This window comes from Homalodisca vitripennis, chromosome 1, assembly GCF_021130785.1.
Source record: "Homalodisca vitripennis isolate AUS2020 chromosome 1, UT_GWSS_2.1, whole genome shotgun sequence".
Taxonomy (NCBI): domain Eukaryota; kingdom Metazoa; phylum Arthropoda; class Insecta; order Hemiptera; family Cicadellidae; genus Homalodisca; species Homalodisca vitripennis.
Window position 1 is genome coordinate 83,537,651 of NC_060207.1, and position 23,315 is coordinate 83,560,965.

At 30.4% G+C, this 23,315-nt stretch overlaps 1 protein-coding gene across 4 annotated transcripts in view; it reads left to right on the plus strand.

Moving 5' to 3' along the window:
* LOC124365877 (transcription factor CP2-like protein 1) overlaps nt 1-23,315 on the plus strand; it is a 188,721-nt gene that overhangs the window by 18,816 nt on the left and 146,590 nt on the right. Inside the window, exon 1 of one of the 4 annotated variants that reach the window (XM_046821996.1) lies at nt 10,072-10,210. The exons of 2 other annotated variants lie outside the window; for them this stretch is intronic. The gene's annotated coding sequence lies outside the window, so the exon portion shown is untranslated. Of the gene's footprint in view, nt 1-10,071; nt 10,260-23,315 lie in introns of those variants that run through there. One more of the 4 variants, XM_046821988.1, reaches the window with a different exon arrangement.

A 23,315-nucleotide genomic window follows, 5' to 3' on the forward strand; every position in this document is an offset into this window, starting at 1 on the left:
CATTTTATTGATGTGACAAAATTGTATGATAAATATTGTTTATTGTGTTTTGGGTAGTTTAGGTGGCTTAAAAATTGCCTGAAGTCATGCCCTTAAAAAAATTGATGATGACCCATGCCCTAGCATATAATCTTCAGAGAATACGGATGTTTACATTGCAAACATTTTAAAAGATCCTTGAAAAGATTATATTTGATTACCAAAACAGTGATTGAATTTTTAACCTTTAAGTGCTTAGATGATCACGCCCAAGGTTAGACTTGTCGTTTAGTGCACTCGGATATGTGATGTGCTGTCCTCCCTAATCAGATAGCTGTGCTACATGTTCCCCCACGCAGTCGGAATCCTCTGGTTATCATTCTACACTGAGAGATCAGATATATTTTTCTGGTTAGCTCCAAATCAGCTTCACTTGCCTCAATTTCAAATGATCATATGTTGTTGTATAGTACGATTTAAATATTTACGCTGATGTAAACAACAGACGATAATGTAAATTATTATGTGTGTTTTATTAAAATAATTTTCATTGAACTATAATATTGCTTTTTTACGTAATTGTAAGCATGATTATAGGTGGTAAATTAGTAATAAACCGTTGTTTCATTATGCAATTCAATTTTATATGTAAATTATATGTAAAATGCAAAGTAATTATCAGTATAATACTAGTTTTAGTAAAAAATATTCATTTTGTATTGTACTTAATTTTAATAAATAAAAACTACATTGTGTACCTTAGAGTGAATAAACAATTTTGTATAATAGTGTGTAAAAAACAAGTATGGCAATAAAATTTACAAATGTAATCAACTAATTCAGTTGAATGAAACAAATAACTTTGTTCAGGGTCATTTTCATTTAAACAATCAAAATATTCATTACTGTAAACAAATTCTAGTGTTTCAATGATGAGATATTCAGTATTAAAATAACATTCGTTAATTAATAAACATAACTGGTATGCCACTAGCTGTAGAAGCATGTGGTACTACAAAAGGCTTCAGAACGAAAATCAAGAAATCAGAAATAATGTCAACTACTGATTTACGTAGTTACCACATGGTTATTTCCTGATAGAAAGCAGCACTTGTCAAGTCTAGAGAGCAAGGAATTTATTCAGTATTTGAAATAATAGCAACGAAGTACAGTGGATTAAGAGTGTGGCCATTTGAGCTGTAACACCACAATAGGGGCGGACGTCACTCGTGGCCCGACCTGTGAATACTTGCTTCGAAACATAGTGTCCGACGTGGACAGGTGGTGCCATCTAGCCTGCTGGGCGTTTTCTGTAATTTCAATCTGAGTGCTAAGGGTTAAACATAATTCTGACTACACTGTGTGTTTGTTTGGAAAATTACTTAATTTGTTGACAAGTATCTTTCATAGATCCTTCACCAGGATAACGCGTCACAATTCACAATGTTTAGTTCCTCACTATACTTAATGTTTTTGACCATAAAAAATATAGTTTATGTCTTGTATATGGTGTATGGACACCCTATCAATCTAACGTAAGTTTCTATGATTTTTGGTCTCTTTACAATGCTATGAAGGAAAAAATCTGAGCAATGATAAATAAAGCAATGAAAATCTGTACATACAATTACTTCCCGCAATGCATTGCTCATTGTATAATTCACACAAAGTGATGTAGGGGTCATAAAGGAGCTTTTACTTTGCCTGTCCTAATGGGCCACTGGCTTGTGCAAGGAACTTATCAAACAGAATGAGGAGAGATAGTACTAAACTCAACAGTATGGAACTGATAAAAAAATGCAACACACCGAATTTGAACCCACGCTATCCCTTTACTCAGATCCAAAGTCTGATGTCTTAGACCATGAGCCAGGGTATCCAGCGTGTGGAAATTGTAGTTAAATTTACCATGTACAGGCATTTTGAGCAAAATGCATAAAAAATTAAAAAATGAAGTCTAACACAGATTTTATGTAATAAAGTTCAAGGATATTTTGGACAGCATCATCTCTGTGAAAAAGAGGGTAGAGGTTTGTCCGCCTATGCCTGTCAGCCTATTTTGTGGTGGTATATGGTAGTCAGTGGATGCCATAATTTGTTATTAGGTTTGAAAGAAATGTCATACTCATGTGTGTTTTTCCCTACTATAAATAGCTCTTCTATTTTAATTAATAGAGTATAATACATCTGTGCTATTTTTTGTGCTGATAAAAAACATATTACTGAAAATTAATTTACTTGTTCAAATCCATCATTTATTCTAAATAAATTTAAATATACACAATTAATGTCATTGTAACAATATTTTAAAATGTAATTTTTAAAAATCAACAATACGTAGAACATCATTAAAAAAAGAATACATTTTAATGTAGCAGATATATTTTTAAGGCAGTAACTGAACATTAACATTGGGAAACACCCAGAGGAACTATAATTTTTGGTTTGATCCTAGAATTTTAACAATATATTCTTGAAAAATGTAGGGAATTGTATAGGAATTTCATGGTTAAAGTTGGCCGGACACACCGTAAGCCCACCTCTTCTCCCAAAGTTTGATGACTGGAAGTCAAGAATGAATATGTAGAAACTATACTTCTTTAATTATTTTGTGTCCTCCTGTTGTGTTCAATACTGTTAATAACAGTTAATAGTAGTTATTAACAATTCTGTGGAGCAACATATCATGATTATGTTCAAACCTTATTTCAAACCTTCATACCATCAACACAATATTGCTATTGGTTGTACCTGTATCTCCTTAAAACCAGATTCTTGTGTTAATAGGAGTTGTAGTAATTCTGTGGAGCAACATATGATGAATGCATTCGGACCTTCTTACAATTATCATCACAATATTGCTAGTGGTTGTACTATATCTCCTTAGTGCCAGATCCTTGTGTTAGTAATAGTTAATAGCAGTTGGTAACAATTATGTGGAGTAGCATATGGTGTTTACTTTCAGACCTTCTTACCACCAACACAATTAATTACAATCATTACCATTTTTAATGGAGGGGATAGAACTTTCTCTATTTGACATTATGGGTTTTAGTATACAGCACCATTGTCTGTTGATTTAAAGTCCAATAATAAATATACAAATCTTTATAACATTTTAATTCGGTTTATAGCGTTACATCATAAAGGTTTTATTATATATTAGGATTGTCTTTTGGTTTTTGCAAATTATAAATAAAATTAGTCTTAATTTGATTACATGTATGTGTATATCTAATCGGAGATGAACCAGCAAGGTACTAGTAGATTTTCTTTATTTTAATTCTTTTTAAAAATGGAGTTAAATTTCTTAGAGTTTATATGTACTGGAAAAAATACCAAGGAAATGAAACATGAGAAATATAGATGTTAGTTATGAAGGTTAAAACTCATTTCTATCTCAAGATTTTTTGGTTGTACTAATATATAAGGTAGTTATTTTTATTGCATATGTATTTTTCCTCTTTCTTTAAATGAAGTTCACATTAACATTTTAAATCTAAATTTAGTGGATACCTAGAGTAAAAAATTACCCTCTCAATGGAAGATACTTGTACACTAACTAAATTTAATTGTGAATTTCCTTACAGTGTGAAGCTACTAACAATTGAAGCTTTAAGTTGTAAGTTGTATCAATCGAGGATGCTTGAAATTGTAATTTCTAAGTTCAATGAGATCAGTGAGGTTCCTAGCATTTGCTTGTTTATTAATCCATGAAGGGAGGCTCATCATTCCCAAAAACAGCACACATAGGTCATGATCAACAACAATAAATTTATTACAATTAATAATTGATAGGGGATTGTAATTTGGTATTCTTTCATTTCATCAGTTTCAAAAGTAATTGTATGTTACATAAGTGGTAACAATTTGTAAAACTTCAAGATAATACAATAATTCCAGAATTAAATTTACATAAACATACTATGGTTAGTTTAAACACGGTTTGTCACTATAAAAGTTTAATGTGATATCTGTCAAATTTCCATCAAATTACTTCACCATTTTAAAGATGTATAATAACCAAATAACATGGTGCAAAGCGCGAAAAAGTATTTATTTTTTTAGATTACTAAAATTAACAGATAATAGGTTTATCGAGTTGTATAATATCATAAATAAAAGTACTAAATAATAAATCTTAAATAGTATAGTAAAATATACATATATTAACTGTAAACAAAATTATGTATAAATTAATATTACAAAAGGTGCAAATTGGTGACTAGTACAAATTCATATGAAGCAATTTTTTACATCCATTGATGTTTCCATAATTAAATATAAGAGCTTGCAATGTATCTTTCCATTAGTGTACAGATTTGTTTTGTTGAAATTGTTATATTATATATTATAGAGTTTACAAAATTAATTCTCTATAGACATTTATGTATAGTGCCACTTCTTGGCTTCTTACCGTTTCATTTTTTTTCATAAATTTATTTGTTATATTCAAGTTAGTGTTTTATCTTGCAGAACTGTACACATGTTTGTATAAAGGTGCTGTTACTTAAAATTTGTCAGTTATCATTTCTCAACCTTCTAAACACCTAAAAATGTATTTTTGATCACTTGCAATGGATCGCAGTGATTCCCATGGTTTTGGTCATTTTTATAAGTTTTTTATTACCTTAACTTGAATTATCTATATTTTGACAAGTTTACTATACAAGGAAAACACAATTAAAACAGAACATTAATCAGGATTATCCAATCATTAATATGATCAGAATGATGGTTTAGAGTTTATGTTAAACTGTGAATATTTTGCTTAAGCGGTCACTGAACTGTTAGTTAATGACACTTTGTAAGGAATAATTAATTAATTGCGTACATTAACATTTTTCAACAGGCACTAGTGTTATGTACTTACTGTCTGTATCCTATTTCTCAGGAATTAGCTGTTGAATAATAGACAGCCTGAGTCGGACCACATATATAATACATATATAATAGGAACATCTGTGGTTGCAATACCCTCTCCTATACCTTGTGCGTGGCTGTGAAAAATTCCTAAATTTTTCAGTTATTTTGTTTAAAAATAAAAGGGTAGGTCAATCCCCTTTTTAACCCTATTTCCTATTCCTAACACAGTTAACTATTGATTTCTGCATGGCCAATAATCTATCAGGTGAAAATATATGTATTTGGGTTTATATGTGGTTTATACCTTTCATATGAGAGATTCATTTATTACTATCTATTTTGTAGTATTTGCTCCAATAATTAGGTGTACAGGAATTTCAAGTTTTCATGAGTTTATATCTTCAAGTTGGGCGAGATACGGTTTTTCCTTAGCTTTCTTCTGACGTGTTACCAGATTTGGCCAATTTTAAAAATCATTTATACAATAATTAATAAACTTACTAATTTTTTTATACAATAGTTTCTAAGTTGTCTAATTATAATTTGAAGTCAGTCTTGTATTTTACCTAATAAGATTTTAGAATATTATTATGGGGATCAATCTTTACTTTTTGTAATATTAATTTTTAATTTGGATTTTCACACAAATATACTTGTTAATCCATTGTTTTAATATTTTTCAAAGTGTTTTTTATAAGTTTTTTGATCTTACATTAGTCAACACAGGAATAAATATTGTAAAATTGATGATTTGCCTTAGAGGCATTTTGTTGTGTGTAAACAACAAAACAATCAACATTATTTAAGATACTATTGAAAGCCAAGTAATCAAAGTGGTAATGGTAGCAGTGGCAGAGGCATAGGGCTGGACAGATCCCCCCCCCCCACACACACACACATACACACACATACACATACACACAGTACAGGGTTACTTTTATTAAACAGTGATCAGTTCCGCTGGCATCAAATATCTCAGATTTCATTTCAAACAAGTCACATCGTGCTGTCTGCAAAAAAGTGATCAATGTATGTCTGAGACTGTTTTGATATTGTTGGTTTATCAATAAAGCAACATAAACTGTTGTTTGACTTAACAAATTTATAATTATGTATGGCTTTTTGAATTTTCCAGTAATTTGATTTTAAATCCCATAGCATTAAAATATTTTTATAGCTCCTTAAGTGATCATTAATGTTAAAATAGTTATCCAGTTCATTTATAAATACCTCTCTATTTTAACAATGAGTTCTATATATTGCAAAGACATTGAAAATTTCATTAATAATTTTAGTTCAATTTTTAAAACATTAGCTGAGATAATTGTTATAAAACTGTAATTAATAATTTTAATTGTGTTCTGTATATACATTGCCTCACTACCAGCGCTATATCCATTATGATATTTATCCTTTGTAGTGTAATTCTCAATATCATACTTAAATTAGCCTCATTGTTATTAATCCAAATTTCTGACAACACAATAATCTCATGTAAATTACTTAATATTTGTAGCTCTACCAAAAATAAATTACATTGTATTCTCATACTTACAAAAATGTTTTGATAAACAAACTATTTTTTTAATTTTTATTAAACTTTGAGTAACATCTTTCAGTCATCTCAAACTATATTCTATTTTACTATAAAATAAAACAAAAAATTCCACTTTGCAATGAAATACTGACAAAACCAATATATATATATATATATATATATATATATATATATATATATATATATATATATATATATATATTTATAAATAATATAAATATTACATCCTGCATAATCAAAAACAAACCAAAAGTAAAATGGTATTTTTACAAAAATTAAATAACATTAATAAAACAAATCAAGTCCTTAATCTTTAACTAATTTAATTAAGTCATCTTGGCAGGTCATATTGATGACCGAATCACCATTTTCCCTGTAGAAAGATGTTTCTGTTTCACACTTATAGGAATAATTGAAAGTTTTTGGTTTTCCTCACTTCCCTGGCTGCCACAAACAGTCTCCTACTTGTAGTTGACAAAGACTCAGAAGTAACACTGTTCCATATCTTCTAGTTTATTTTCTAAACTTGAAATTTTGTTGTTTCAGTGCATGATTTTCTGCTCTTCAAGTGTTCAATAGCGTTTAAATATTTTTAATTTTAGCATTTTATTCATTCAGAATTTAAATATTTCCATATTTTTTTTTAATTTAAAGGCTTATAAGCTTTGTTTACTTTCTTTCTGTTTGTCCATAATGTCACTTATAACTTTCATTAAATCTTCCGAAGTTACATTACCTTGCGTGACACCTGCTTTAAGTCTCATGCTTTTTCTCCTTGTTGATGAACATATATAATGAGGATGCAGTTATTATTTTGTATCTTTACATACATTTTTCATGAGGTATTGAGTTTGGAGTTCGTCAATGTTCTTACGGCCTTTTCTTGCACTTTAGAACACAAATTTAGATTTTGAGTTTGAGGAGCAACCCGATGATCCAATAGCATACAACAAAATACCCTTAATAAGTAAGTTTTAATAAATTGTAACTGCATTTAAAGAATAGTGTGATGAACTGTCCATTTCCAAAGGTTCTTATATCAATGGCTAATTCATATGGTTTGTTACCAGAAAATTTCGATTTTTGTCAGAAATCTATAGGCTTAGTTGTTGTAGTCATGTAATACAAATTCAAACATTTTATAAAACAAAACCTCGCTACCTTCGCCAGTAATTATAATTTTTTCATCCTCTTGGTATCATTGAGAATTCACTACCTTTGCTTGCAACTCTAATATTGCCATCCTCTTGGTACCAATAAGAATAAGTATTAATATTGTACTGGACGTCAGTTTGTTTCAATCTCATTTAATACAATATTTAAGCAGTCGTTTTGACTAAAGATAAAAATGGTTTAGTTACAGATGGCAGAATAGTGGGCCTGAATGAGTATATATATATATAGTTTTGTCGTTATTGTTCACTACAATTACAGTCTTATTAAGTGTAGTGTAAAGCAGTGTAAGAGATGTTGGAGTGCAGGGGGAGGGGGAAGATAGCAGCTGAGCTGGTCCTCTCAATTGGTAGCCAAGGACAGTCCCAATTAAAAGGCTTATTGCACAAATGTAAAGCTTGTAGCAGGCACGCCATGGCCACTTGTTGCTTTCCTGTCTTACCCATCGTCCCTTTGCACTCTGGTGTATAAAGCAATAAGTAATGATCTCTTAGATATATTATTAACCCTTTAAAGTTTATCTATCCAATTATCGACTTTCTGAGTATTCTATGTAAGTCGGAATTTGCATATTATCTAAGTGTAAATAAGAAACAACTTTTTGGTGTAATTGGTCGGTAGATTTCAATCTTCCCACGCCTTGATGAGGGTGAAGGACAATCGCAAACAGTTGAAATACACTAATCCATCTTCAATCCTTAGAAAATGTTAAACCATATGTTAAAATTGTTCAATATTCAAAACCGTTTAAAAATAAATAATCTTATTCGTTATAGGTTACATGCTGTGTTAGATTTTAAATAGGTGCTGACGTACTATGTTTATTTTATTTTATGAGCTACGTACGCACCTCTAAGAATTAGTATATTTGACTGTAGTACTATTATAAATACAGGCAAAGGGACCTTGGAAAGACAGAGTTTACCTTGCACAGCCAAAAGATGGATCCATATAGTCAGTACTGTGTTTACACAGACTGTGTATTACCCAAATTGAATACTTAAGTGGTGATTTAGAGTAATTTTCCCAATTCCATGGGAAAAATACCTCCTATTGCTTGTGTATTAAACTAAACTATCTAATCTGAATATCTACCTAGATCACTTCAAGAGTCTGCAAGAAAAATGTTTGCTAGAAATAGATTTACATACTTATTATAATAATTTCCAGGATGATGGAGTTTCAAAATTTTTGAACATTTGTGTATTAACATGTCAAACATTAAAGAGTTGTTTTAGCATCAGTTTTGTACAAATATTAACTTTCTAAACTAATGCATCTCTAATTTGACATTTTCAGTTTTCATCACATATGAAATCTATCTTTGTGCCGGCTAAGATGGAAAGGATATATATTTATTTCAAATTTGCTGGTAACATTGAGTATTTTCATTCAAATTTTGAATGTTTTCATGTGTCAAGTAGAAAATTTGTTTTCAATGCAAAAAATTAATAGAAAACAAGGTTTATAGAAAGATGTTTTGTCTCTTTTCAGTAATCTATCACAAGAAGTGAGGATTACTGAACGTTTAAAAAGTTTGAGGGAGAAAACAAAACAATCCCAAGTTTATTGTTTCTTAATGCTATCTTTTGGAAATTAGCAGGTGGACTTTTTGGTTTTCTTTTATGAACATATCAGTAATACACCAAATGTTTGAAAAACATTCTTAGGTAACAAACAATAGGAAAGAACATACCAAGGTAACTTCAAAAAACTTTTATAGAAGCATTGCTATTTTTCCATAATTATAAGGATTTCTGGTACAGTTTAAGAAACTCTGCCCAAGTTAAATTGTATCTTAAAAAAAACTCCTAATGCTGCTTAAGCAATTTTTGTGTGTTTAATTCATGTGCTTGATCATAATAATTTGTTCTAACAGAACTGTAATATTTTGTTCTAAAATTAATAACTGATGAATTCTTTTAACAGCTCATTAAAAATTATCATTTTTTATTAACCACCCCTTATTTCATTTTTTTTTTTCGTAGTAATTTCAACATTTTATTTGGTAAACTGAATAAACTTATCCCATATGAAAGGTGAGGATGAATTGATAGGAAATGCATAATTCTTGGTATGTAAGTATATCTGTACTCATTAATATTTTCATATTTATTGTAAACACTATTTGAAAAGTAGTTGAAGGAAAAAGTCTACAGTTGACAGTTTTTAAATAAAGTATTTATTTTAAAATCCCATACATGTTTATTTGGTACTAAACATTATTCTCCAAGTGATTTAGCCTGTTATCAAAAATTGCATTACATGTGTGTAACAGTTTTATTGAAATTGAGTTTTATAATGTTGAAGAAAATTTACATGCTGTCATAAAGTTTTCAATTTTGTATAGGTAATGGCACTTGTATCTGGGTACTCAATTCTATTATAACTAGGAGAGTGAGTGTCCAATGTTCAGCTGATAGAGGGCAGACCATGTGTCATCTGTTTGTTGTGGTCAGAGGGGAGGAGGGGGAGATGAATTAGTAGAAGAATCTTGAGCTGGCCAGTTGAATGTAAATTGTTTTGTGAGTGGTGGCTGTGGTACTGCTCTGGTACTTGTTGGTGTGTTTCATATCGAGTGTCCTCAAGACCTGGCTACAATGTTTGCCTGCAGGAGTGCGGTTACATAACAAGGTGTCAGTGTGCACTTCATTTTTCTTTTGCAACTGGAAGCAGCTCAACCGTAATACTTATTACTACTCTAGTTGTGTGCTCTAAAACTAGTTAACTATTCACTAGTACAGTGTGAACTTGATTAATGTATCCTGATTCAGATTAAATTTTAAGACGTACAGTCACATTGCTTACTCATCATAATATAATATCTTGGAAAAGTTTAATCATTACTAAAATAAAAGCAAACATTATTATATGAGGTATATCCAAGGTTTGATGATACTAAACACTGTTTCTTGTAATGTGAATTTTGTGTTTTACTTCAAACATTCGATATGAAGAAATTAATTTCACACATGCAGACATAAAATTTGATTTGATCTTGTTATGTTTGATCCAGTTGTTCTAATATTTAGGCATACACTTTTTTTAGAATATTGTTATCTCAGATAAAAAAGTTAAAATCCGGAAGAAGCATTAAATCTTTTATTCTTAATTTAAGTTTTCAAATGTAGAGGCTTGAGTTTGAAAGAATAAATAGTACATAGATTAAGCATTTTGAGGTACTTTATCAATTATTAATTGTATCAGTTTGAATTAGTAGCAGAAAAGTCTTGTGTAAATAAAAGCGGTTAGTTTTTTAGGCTCATAAATTAATTTTTTATGTTGACAATTAATTGAGAATATTAGAATTTAGGGTAACCTCAAAGACATTGGAGACATTTGTGTTAAGAGCAATACTATCCAATTGTATGTATATGAAACTGAAAATGTTTACAGGATGTCCCACGAGTAACCTAACAAACTTTTCATGTCGTTTCCTGTCATCAAAATAATAAATAAAGTGCATATAAACATATTTCCGGAAACACTTTGTTAATGAGCTACGGCTAGCGAAAGATTATATAAGATTTTCTAGGAAACGACAGAAATAAAGTGTAAATGATGTTTTTATGGCTTAAAGATAGTTGTTAAATTTATTGGATTTCATGTAAAATGAACGGAAAAAACGTAATAAAATATGTCCCAGACTTGTAAGACCACCCATTTCTGAGATATCAGACAATGTGTAAAATTCGGTATAAAGAAACATGCTTTGTTTAGATTTGAAGTACATTAACTTCATTAAATGAGTAATAAACACGCAAACTTTATAACCAAATAGATAATGTATTCTGAAGAGAATGATGTAAAATAGTCTAATAATAAACAAACACAAAGTTTAAAAATTAATGTTTAATTAAATCAGCACATACGAAAAATAAGACAGGACATCCCATATATCTATTCATTAAATGAACATTCTTTGTAAAAACATAACATTTTAATTGCTGATCTTTGCTAATCTTTTATTCCAATTTCCATACCTTATAAATGGGGTTCAAAATAATTTCGTTGATAATTTATGTACAATCTAGTGCGTTTTAACGAAACCACATGTAGCTTTTCTGATAGCAACTCGATTGTTCTTAAGTAGTTCACAAGCGTTTAAAATTAGGTTTATTAATTCATCTTTGGAATTAACTGGTTCTGCGTATACAAGTTCTTTTAAATCACCCCAATGGTAATGATCCAAGGGATTTAAATCAGGGGACCTAGGAGGCCAATTAATTGATCCACTTTGACCAATCCATCCACCTGGAAAATTTATCTGCAAGTGCTCTTTAACATTTTGTAAATAATGTGCCGGTGCGCCATCATATTGGAATATCATTTGATGTCTTCTTTCAAGTGGTACATCTTCAAGTAGAACTGGCAGTTGATTCTCTAGAAAGTTTTTATACACAAGTAAGGCGGTTTTCAAAAACAAATGGGCCATATAACTGGTCTCCAATTATACACACCAAACATATATAAAACATCGAATTTGAAAGTTCAACTCTACAATTGTTTTTGGATTTTTAACTCAGTCTCCCAATAATACTTAAAATCCAATTAATTTTATCAAAAGATACTGGTCTTCAGCCAAGATGATAAATTAGAGAAGTGGCAACTATTATGTTATGCTATTATAATAAACTAAGTTTTGAATAATAAGTTATAGTTTGTTCAAATAGCTGATTGAGATTTTTAATTTCATATAGATCTGCTTATAGCAATCAATCGCTCTCTCTTATGATGGAATTTCCATAAAAGTTTGGTTTTTCTCCAATCATGGTTCTCAGAACACAAAATTACCATTTATATTGAAATTAAATTAGGCTATTGGCGTCCATACAAACTTAATAAATGTTTAAAAGTCATTTTACAGATACTTGGTCTTCTGATAATGTGTTATCCTGGTTATTTAACACATATATGTGACAGAAACAGCCAAATACAAAATAATTGGTAATGAACTTGGCAAGTGAGACCTGGGTTCAAGTCCCGGCGGTGCAAGTACTTTTTGTAGTTCAATCTTTATTGAAAGTAAATTAAGCTGTTGCCTTGTATACAAATTTTATATATGGGCTTATGTAATATAAAGCAACCTTGTGAACATGACAACTACCGTAATGTTTAATAGATCCATACTTTAAACTTGGTACAAAGACAGTATTTGTGCATAACTTGGATGATTTTGTTAACCAGTCTTAAACAATAAAATGGTTAAAAATGGCGGCCATTGGCATTTGTCCTTTATCTCATTTTGTCTCTGGTATTTTATAGCATTAACCAAAATTGACAAGATTTATAAAATTGTTAAGTTTTAAGCTATTTTTGTTTTTAGATATATTTGAATACCTAGTTCTTTAAGGTATCAAGATGTTGGCTGTTTAAAAGTCTTTACATTTTATATATAATAAAATTAATTCAATGTGATTACGTTTACAAACTTTATTACAATAAATGAAATAAAATCCATTTTATAAAAAATTGTACATGCTTAAACTCTTAACAATTTTTGTCTTGTAAGGTTTCTAAATCTTTAAACTTGAGAGTCATTGTACCATCAGAGTTGTTAAATACATTCGCCGTGGGAACATACATTAAAGAGAACTCATAAAAACGGACAAATAAAAATTCATAAAAACTTATTCATTAGTGTTTTGAAGATCAGAATATAGCCCCATTTTGAATATAAAGTGACCTTTTTGTTGATACCGGATGTTTTGGTTCGTTAACCGCCAGCGTGTAACCCGCATAGTTTGACATTTTCCGTCACGTACCACTGCCTTGTCACAGTCGCAGTTTTGTTCTTTCTTATTAAAAACCGCCTATTTCAATGTTCAACCTTTATTTTACACATTTATTACAAATACTACACGTTAAAAATTTTTATTTACATATTTAAAATTCCCCGCAACCATCCATGTTTGGAAACACTGCCCAACACACATACCAGGTTGGTCAGGGCAGGTCTCACAGTGCTACAGTGTATTTACCCTTTTCCCATCTTTCCAGCATATGCGACATATTTTTCTTTTTAGCCGGTTTCTGTTGTCTTGACCGTTTCTGTGTCTTAATCAGTGTTTTTCATAATCTTATGCGCAGTTTGATGTAGTCTCTTTTGTGTTGGAGATTCTACTAGTTATACTTGCGCCGGCACTAATGATCTAATGACTCCTAATATAAAATCATATGTCTTCTTCGGTCTGTACATATTGTGTAAGCCATGTGCATTCAACAACATTTGTGTAATATGGATGACAATTTGTTTGTACCATCGGAACGACTTCACAGGAGTAGTAACTGAGCATTTGATCAGCTCTATCAACTCCACTCATAAACGCATTATATGTTATAATGGAGAGAGGCTTTAGTTTTTACCTTGTGTTCACAAAATCTACCATCTTGTTTTCGTGCTCTGTAGAGATGTATGTCATGACCCTTTGCCAATCATAACATTATTCCCATATCTGGTGATTGTTTTACCAGTTTTTAGCACTGCTGATTTGAAGTGAATTGGGACAAGTTTACGGTCTTGCCGCCAAGTTCCTGTGAAATAGGTTTTGTGTTAGAAGAGCCTGGAGGATAAACTACAGCTATTATAAAAATTGTCCATATTGACAGAGTGCCCGTTCTCTAATTTTTCCTTCGAGAAATACATGCCTATTTTTCTGTGTGTTCCTTCCCACAAACAATTTCATCATCAAAACCAGCATAGACCAAGAATTTCAAAATTAATCCTTGATGCTCAGTCAATGTATAAAGTTTGATGCCATATTTATGGCGTTTACTTTTAATATACTGGTGAAAAAACAACGTACCACGCAACAGGACCACCACTTCATCAAGAGATAATTCTTTTTAAGGGTAATAAACCTAATTCATTTTATTGTTAAAATAATTTACTACCTGTTCCACTTTTTTTATTTAGTTCTCCTTTTGTCCCTCGTTTGGCACTTTGCTACAGTGAAGGCAATAGAAAATGTTCAAACACCTATCTCTAGACATACTTTTTCTGAAGTACTGTAGACCAAATAGTGTATCAATTTTCCAATAATCTTGGATTCTTTTAGGTGAATTGTGCCCATATGCATTATTAAAGCAATGAAAACTTTGAGTTCTGCCACTGTCAAGTTTTTCCACGAATTTATTCTTGACTTGGGTGCAGAGTAGGTTTGAAATAAACCTAAAGAGTATATTCATTTGTATACTTACAAATTTCTTCAAGGAAAACAATGTCAACCAAAAGGTTAAACCAATCAATTTGTTTCCTCTGACCTGGTATGGGCACTAATAATGTGTCAATTCTCGTGAATTCGATTGACCTCATGCCTGTCGTTGTGATAGACCATTGAGGAGCAGTGTAACGAATGTCTGGATCTTCATCAGGTGCTGATTCACTGATTTCTCCATACTCATCATCAGTATCGTCTGATTCATCATCCACATAACCTGTTGAATATAACCACATAACCAGATGGTCCAGGTAAGGCAGGATCCATTGTGTCATATTCAACTGGTCAATAAACACAAATTCACTAAAATAAGGTACGATCACTTCCACAAAGCACACACGAAAAAAATGGCGAACAACTATAGTAGCAGTCTAGTGGAGTTATTCAAAAGTAAGGCCTACTACACCTGTTCCGTGATTTCCTCTCCATTCTGCCACCGTATAGAGTGCCACTTGTCAGACCTACTCTGATTATTGTGTTAACACCAATAATAAAAGCACTTTATACCTCTATTACGTATGTTTCCAAAACATAATCCTTAAAAAATCGTGTACATTTTGCAAGTTACAATTCAAATTCATTAAATCAATCCATGACCACAGTAATTTCTTAAGCGTTACCAGTAAAACAAAATTATCATAGTTATATTCACTGGTAGCTAGAAATGCTATAGAAAACTTTTTATTTTATTTCATCTGCTATTTTATGCCAATTTTGGAAAAGAAGTTAAATTCAGTTGTGATAAAATTGTTGCTGTGCTTGATGTTTTTATAACGGACACAAGTATAGAAAGCACCATGTTTTAAGCTGGAAAGAAGATCTTGCATGAAGATGTCATTTGTTCCGAGGTAAGTAAAGTAAAGTATAAGTAGCTCTTATGTTTAAAAAATGTGTTACAATTATCTTTACTTTTTCCATTTAATTTACCTCATAATAATATACAATTGATGAAAATAAAATAATAACATCATTAATTTTAGTTATTTATTGATATATTTCAGTTTTTATATTACATAATTTTATTTGGTTCGTAAATGGGGTTTTGCACTCAGTGTCAATTAAAAAAATATTTTAATACCTCACCATTGTGAAGTATTAATATGACCGTTTCTTATAAAAACAATAATGCAAATATGCAATCAGTATTAGTTTCTAGTATTGGTTTTTAAACAACCAATAAACTAAAACAATCCATATAATTTATTGGTTGTAAGATTTTGTCATCTCACCATTTTGAGTATAACTTATTCCTTCGTTTCAGAGGATTTAGAACCAAAGTTGCACTATTGTTTGCTAATAGATTATGCTATGGAATAATCATGGTAACCACGAAGCAATACCTGTAGTAAAATATATTTTCCAAATAACATTGCATGTCTTCTTCATAAACATTCTCATAAGCCCAAAACCTCATGTTGTAACAGTTCATTTCTCATTGCTCCGGGAGTTTGCTTCGTTGTATCATAAAACATGATTATCATCTCATATAATTTCTCCCAAACTTGTTAAAGTAGTTGTTGAGTATAAGCTTATTCATAGCAGTAGAAAGTAACTATACATACAAATACATATTAAAAAAAAATTTTTAAAGGTAACAGTAAAATAAAACAGAAACCGTATGACTTTGACATTTTGTACCACCCTACCCTGTATACAAGAAATAAATAATTGAAACTTTTTTTTTCAAAATCATCAGTGAACAAAGATACCTTTAAAATCAGGTATGGCTCGACTTATCTTAGAACTTAAAATCAGGTACGGCTCGACTCAATCTTAAAACTTAAAAATATGACCATTACTCTCCCTAAAAGTGCCGTTTTAGAATATTTTTGGATGTTATTTGTATATTTCATTGAGCCGGTTACTTATTATACTCACTTTTGGTCAGACCCGGAAGTAAACACCTTGTGGTATATAACTGTGCTAGTTTAAAATTGTGAAACCTCTATAGATCATGTGGGAAAATCCGTTTAACTTAGTATATATATTTTCAGTCCAAACATAAATAAATCTGTGGAGACACGTATTCTGTAAAATTTGTATTTTTATTATAAAGACTTAAATAATAGGTTTTATAATTAAACCCATTATACCATTCACCCCTTGTATTCAATTTAGGACAAAACTAGAAGTGCTATTCTGCCATATAGATATTTATGGTAAATTGAACATTCCAATGAGCTATAAAATATTCATATTTACAATACAATACACCTCAATACAATATGGACTACTTATACAGGGTCTCCGAAAATGAATGCCGTTATTTTAAACGTTACTTAAAAACTATTCATGAAAACTTAACGATTTAAACGTTAGATTGAATCAACTAAGCTTTGTTTTCCATGTAGCATGGCAGGAAAGTTAACCTTGGCATGCGCAGAACAGCTGCACAGTGGCAGTCCGCTATTGTGACTGACATGCCTGGTGCCAGTCGCAAGTACGATGTTTACAGCTCAACAAAATGCACAGTGTGTTCTTTGGTATGCAGAATTGAACGATTGTTAGTTTGTCAGTTTCGGGTTACATATTGAGGTCAATATTCTCTAGCTAGATAATAGAGCTATTTTGTCGGTTTAACCACTTTAACAGTGAACTGACCGCCAAAAACAAGTGATGACAAAATCATAGAGATCCAACAATTTTGCATCAGAAGCCCCAAAAACCGATTGTCCAATAAAGTTGTAAGTTAAACATACCCAAATCGAGAGTACTAGATCTTCTTCATATAACATTGAGATTCATGCCTGCAAAAATACCAATTGAATGTCCTTTTCAACAAACTTCCTGTATTATGAAACTGGTTAACCAAAACAGACTTGGACTTGGCTGGTGTTAAAACACACAAGTCCTCGATTTTAAAATTTCGTTGATGTAGTGAAAGGGATGTTGAAGAATCCATCCTTTACACATTTTATGTTTATTGTGTCTTCATGTCTGTAGGTAAAGTGTTGAACCATTTTGCTCCTATGCAGGATAGCTTCTCTTCATACAGCGTTGATTGGTATCCTGTTAGTGTGAAATCTGCTTCTTGGTGGGTTTTGTATATGTATAAGGTTGCAACCTCTGGTTGTCTTTCCTATGAGCATACATTATTGCTTATGGATGTACAATGATACCACAGTGTATTCTACATGTATATAAAATCTCATAAAACCTTTAAAAATTACTGCCGTATCGGATTTTTTATTTCCTATATCTGAGTATTTATGAATAAAAACTAGCAGTTACCTGTGGCTTCACACGCAATTTCCTACTGAAAAACTGGGACATAGTGGGCATATTTCTTTTGAATGCCATCCATGCTGTCCTGAGATAAATGATAGTCACTGAAAGATATTCCAACCTTATAATCCATTTAAGGTTTCAATTTAAAGAGCATCTTTAGGGGACTCTAAAGTCGGTTACCTATGAAATTATTCGAATTTCTCTCCAATGTTCTATGATTTTTTAATAGCTTCAACAATTGAACTATATCTGGCCAGTGTAAAGGAATCATAAAGTCAAAGTCCTTAGCTTTCAGTTAACGCACTTATGATGTAATAAATGGTGGGGCTCAGTGTAATATGGAAATGGAAGTAGGAATATTTTAGGTACATATTATTAAAGTGTTCTCATGGATCAGAACTTCTTATGTTTAGTGAAATTACATAAATGGTTTTTATTTTAGGCTTTGCACTTGTATGAGCAGTCCTAGATCAAATGGATTATATTTCCGATACCATAGTTGAGTTAGATACATTGCCCAGATCAAGAAAATATATACAGAAACAATTATGAGAAACTTACGTCTGCGAAACAGTTGAGGTTTTATAACAGTCCTTATATTTTTAGGGAAAGAAAGATTTAAATTTTGTCTTTGATATCTGCATTAAAGTTGTGACCAAGCACTGTATATTATTATTGTTTGGAAAAGTTAGAGTTTAGAGTATATTTTTACTAAAATTTCCAATTTTATTATCTGGATAAACTCAGTGCCCAACAGTGATTACAGAAGAAGTTCAAATAAAATATATTGTTGTTTTTAACTTGCTCTATGATTATAACCTACAATAAAGAAATTTAAAATGGTACTTAAATTAAGTGAACATTTGATAATTTTTATAAAGATTACATTTTGTGAGGCTCTTAATAACATGCGTTTGCTGCAGTGAATTTCTCATGGGAGTTTTCACAACTTTACAGGCCAGTTGGGCAGAGCTCTGTGAACTTATTATAATATAGTACCTATATTATTAAATATTATGATATCTATATATATATATATATATGTCTGACTACAAAGTCAGTGACTGGTACATTCATTAATTGACAACTACAAGTGCTTACCATTCATTGACAAATAAAGAGTATTTACCATCTCCAATCATTAAAAGAAATCCAAGCATTGGTTCTTTAAAAAAATATTTTTTTAGTGTAGTGAATGAAAATATTAATTTTGATATGGTGTGTGTACCTGAAATTGACACCCAAGAAATTTACATTGGGTTTTGTTAAGGAACACAAAACAAATATAATAACTTCCTCAGTTTGATATTTTTTCATTTCTGTCTGTCTGGGAAACGTGGTAAAGTAATAGCTAATGGTAAAACTGAATGACAAATAAACCATTGTTGTTTTATAAAAGTATACAATAACTTCCTAACAATCTGTATTAAATTAAACATATGATTATACTTGTAGAGAAATTATTTAAACTATATTATTACCGCTTAAACTATGCATAGTAAGATGTTTTACACCAAATTGTAAACAGTATTGATTTTTCTTATAAATAATTATTAAAAGTCCAAATCAAAACTATATTTTGAATGTGTTTGTGGTTTATTTATTTTAAATTTTCTCTCGGCGTTTATTTAAATCTCAACAATGTTTTTTTGTAAATTGGTTGCCAGTGTAAGACAATGACAATGGTTTTGTTTAGTGTCAGCTGTGTATTGCCACTGAGTGTATCAAATGTCTACATAACTGTCTGAAGGCCAGTTTGATAATCTGTACAATTGAGTTGACTAGACAGTTTTGGGAAATTATTCAATACTGTATCTTTCTTTATGGCAGGGTTCTGTCCGATCCCTTTTGATTGAACTCTACTTTTGTTTTGTATAATTTTATACTAATTGACTCCTTGCTTTAATATTGTTAGAAAAATTAAAAAACTATCATGTTGTTTGGTAAATAGCATTATATTTTTATTTCCATGAACTATACAAATATTGTATTACAGTTATCAATAAAACAACATTTTTAACTTACATAGATTTTTATTATTGTTGAAAAAATTTAAAGGAAATAGTAGAGTTATAAAGATACAAATATGTATAATATGTATTACAAACAGACATGTAGACTGCATGTTTATACATGTAATTTTGGTTGGAGATATAAGTTTTATTTACAAATTGTTAATAATATAAATTGTTACATACAACTAAATTTTATTCTTATAATTCATGTATAAGTATTGATCTAATAAACAAATTTACCAGCTTAACTTTGTTTTCGGAGTAACTTATATATGATTTTTCTTATGTTGCCTTTGACTTTCTTTTTTATTTTCAAGTCAATAAAAAGTATGCACAGTTGTGACTGCTGAAAATTTAAGTACAATTTCTTTTATGTTGTTTCAAATTTATATGTTATTTTCTACTTAAGGTTTTCCATATGTCAGTATTGAATACTCTGACCACTAGGTCGCATGAGCACGGTCGTTTCCTGTTTTTAATTGTTTTTGCTATAACACAGCCTACTGGCCCATTCCTCTATACTTTGAGTACCGGGAAATAGTTATATTTATCCCACCTGCTCACCATCTCTCTCCTCAACTCTAGATTTTGCAATTTCTATAGTATCAGGGCACTCACTATCTCATATTTAGCAAGCGTTTTTTTTTAGAAATTCATAACAAATATTTTTAAACTTGATCATTTTTTATTGTAGTCTTTATAAAATTCTGAAGATTATAAACCAATAAATATACATACATATCTTGTTATACAGGGGTGCTGAAAAATCTTGAAATGGTCTAATATCTTCTTTAATTGTAAATGTACAAACAAAACTTTGTGCAGTGATATAGGCATAAAATTGAACCTTTTGATATAATCAGTAGCTCTTCACTACTTCAGGTGGATAGCAGTAAGGAGTCTGTAGAAAATCTTAAATGTAAGCATAGGTCAATGTGCATAGCACTTTTAAGGTCTTAATTAGTAGAACATTGTGCCGCAAAAAGTAATCCTAAACAAAATGGCGGCACTCAAAAGTTTCAATACTTATCTTGTGTGTAAATTCAAGAATGGCTTAATTTTCCTGTAACTATATTAGATGAAGCTAGAAACCTCCGACATGATTACTGTACATAAACACCTACTTTAACATGTATTCAGTGTCCTGCTATTCTTCTATGGGAACAGTCCACGAGAATTCAATGGATAATTTTTAATGTAAGCACAAATATGCACATCGTTATAAAGGGCTTGCCAAGCAAAGAAGTTATGCTACAAACCGCACTTATAGCTGTAATATTTGTAAACAAAAGTCTTAATTCCCACTATGATACAATATATTATGCAGAAAGTTGTACTGCCACTATCTGAAACACTTTACGAGATGTAAAAAACATTAATTTCTGGTATTGGTTATAAAGATTTGTGTAAATAAACATTTAAAGAACTTCATATTATGACTACCTTGTTTAGTTGCATATAAATTGTTGGTTTATATGGCTACGTCAAACAACTTGACATATCAAAACATCCACCAATATAATACGAGGGCCGCAAACAATATTGTAACAAAAAAATTACTTCCAAAAAATATTCATTAGCAACATTATCTCTTGGACAAAAATTATAGAATGCACTGCCAAATGGATCAAGATCACTGCCATTTGGTATTTTCAAAAGACAAATTGGCTTTTTCCTCTTGGAACACCCATTTTATGAAGTGGATGAGTTTTTTGGGATTATTATTTTAGCAGTGTTTTAAATAGATTTCCAATTAATTAATTAATTTATTTATTTATTTAATGTATTACTTCTTTAAAAGGTTTGGATGAACTGGAGGTTTGCTTTGCTCTTAACATTAAAGTGCACAATAATATGTTTTCAATGTTACAATGTAAGACAAATTGCCATGTAATTTTTACCAGTAATAAATGAGAATCAAAACAGTTTTGTTTAATACTTTAAAACCAAAACCACAATTTTTCTTAGGGCTTATTCTCCTACTCTTGTCACCACAGACACATCTGTTATTTAGTTTCACTGTAGCAGTTGACCTTGAAGAAACTCAAAAGTCGACTGGTCTGAGAGAATAAGGGATTTGGTCTACATTTTTTTCTTATATGGACACATATGCAGAGATTTTCTATTGGTTACTACTGTGGTGGATGGGATTAAAATGGACATATGAGTTCCAATGTTTGGTAACAGAGTTTGTGAACTTCTCTGAGGTGATAATTTAGACGAGTGTGACTGAAATAGTATGATTGTGTAATTTGATTAATAGATTGCTTTAGCATTTTACAAGTAATGTGCTCAGGGTTACAAAAGAAAGTAAAACAAAAAAAAAAATAAAAGGTATAAGTAGACCTAAAGTAATAGAGGTTTTGCTTGTTAAACTTACGAATTATGAGTACTATCTAAGCCATAATGATTCCTGAAGGAGATAACAAACTGTCCATTTAACCCAAATACCTTCATATAAGCTTGTTAACTTAATGCTTTACACATAATTTTTAAACTAATACAATATGGATTTAATTTGATCTCTAGAAGGTAATACTGTATTTATGGCTTTTACTTCTCTCATGACGCGATTCTGTTTGTAAATAAATTCCAGATTCAATCTTTTTGATCAAGCTGTTGAAAATATTAATCCTGAAAAGATATCTGTGTAAATTGTTATATATCATGATTCATAATTTTGTAATCAGTGTCAGTCATAGGTTTTTGAGGAAAAATGTGTCTTGGTGAAATGTTTAGCAAAACCCTAAACTCTTGTACTGAATATGAGGAGACAAATCCTTCATTGATTGCTTCTCATATAAATGTTAAAATAATACAATATTAATTATGTAAAGTATTATAACTGTATTACATTAATAATATAGATTGCATTATGAGAACCGTTTTTAAAATAATTATAAAAATATATCAAACTTATAACTTTTTTGGAAGCAATAATTGTGATTCTCTATGACTTAAACAAAAAAAAGCGTTTTAAGTAAAAAAAAAAAAAAATTGGATATGAAGTGTATTTATTTGATTTTATATTATTATAAAAGCAATTATATTTTTGGAACTTTTGTAAATAATTATACAAGGGCTTTCTAGAAAGTATCTGATATCTTAAAATTACTCTTCTGAAGGTTTCATATCAAGGATATTGCTGAAAAAATAGTTTACCAATTACAACCAAACTGTAGTCTATTACAAAAGTAGTCTCCATTGGACACAATGCACTTGTTAAATGAATTTGAATTGAATTGAATCATAATTTATTTCCAATTTAGGTACATG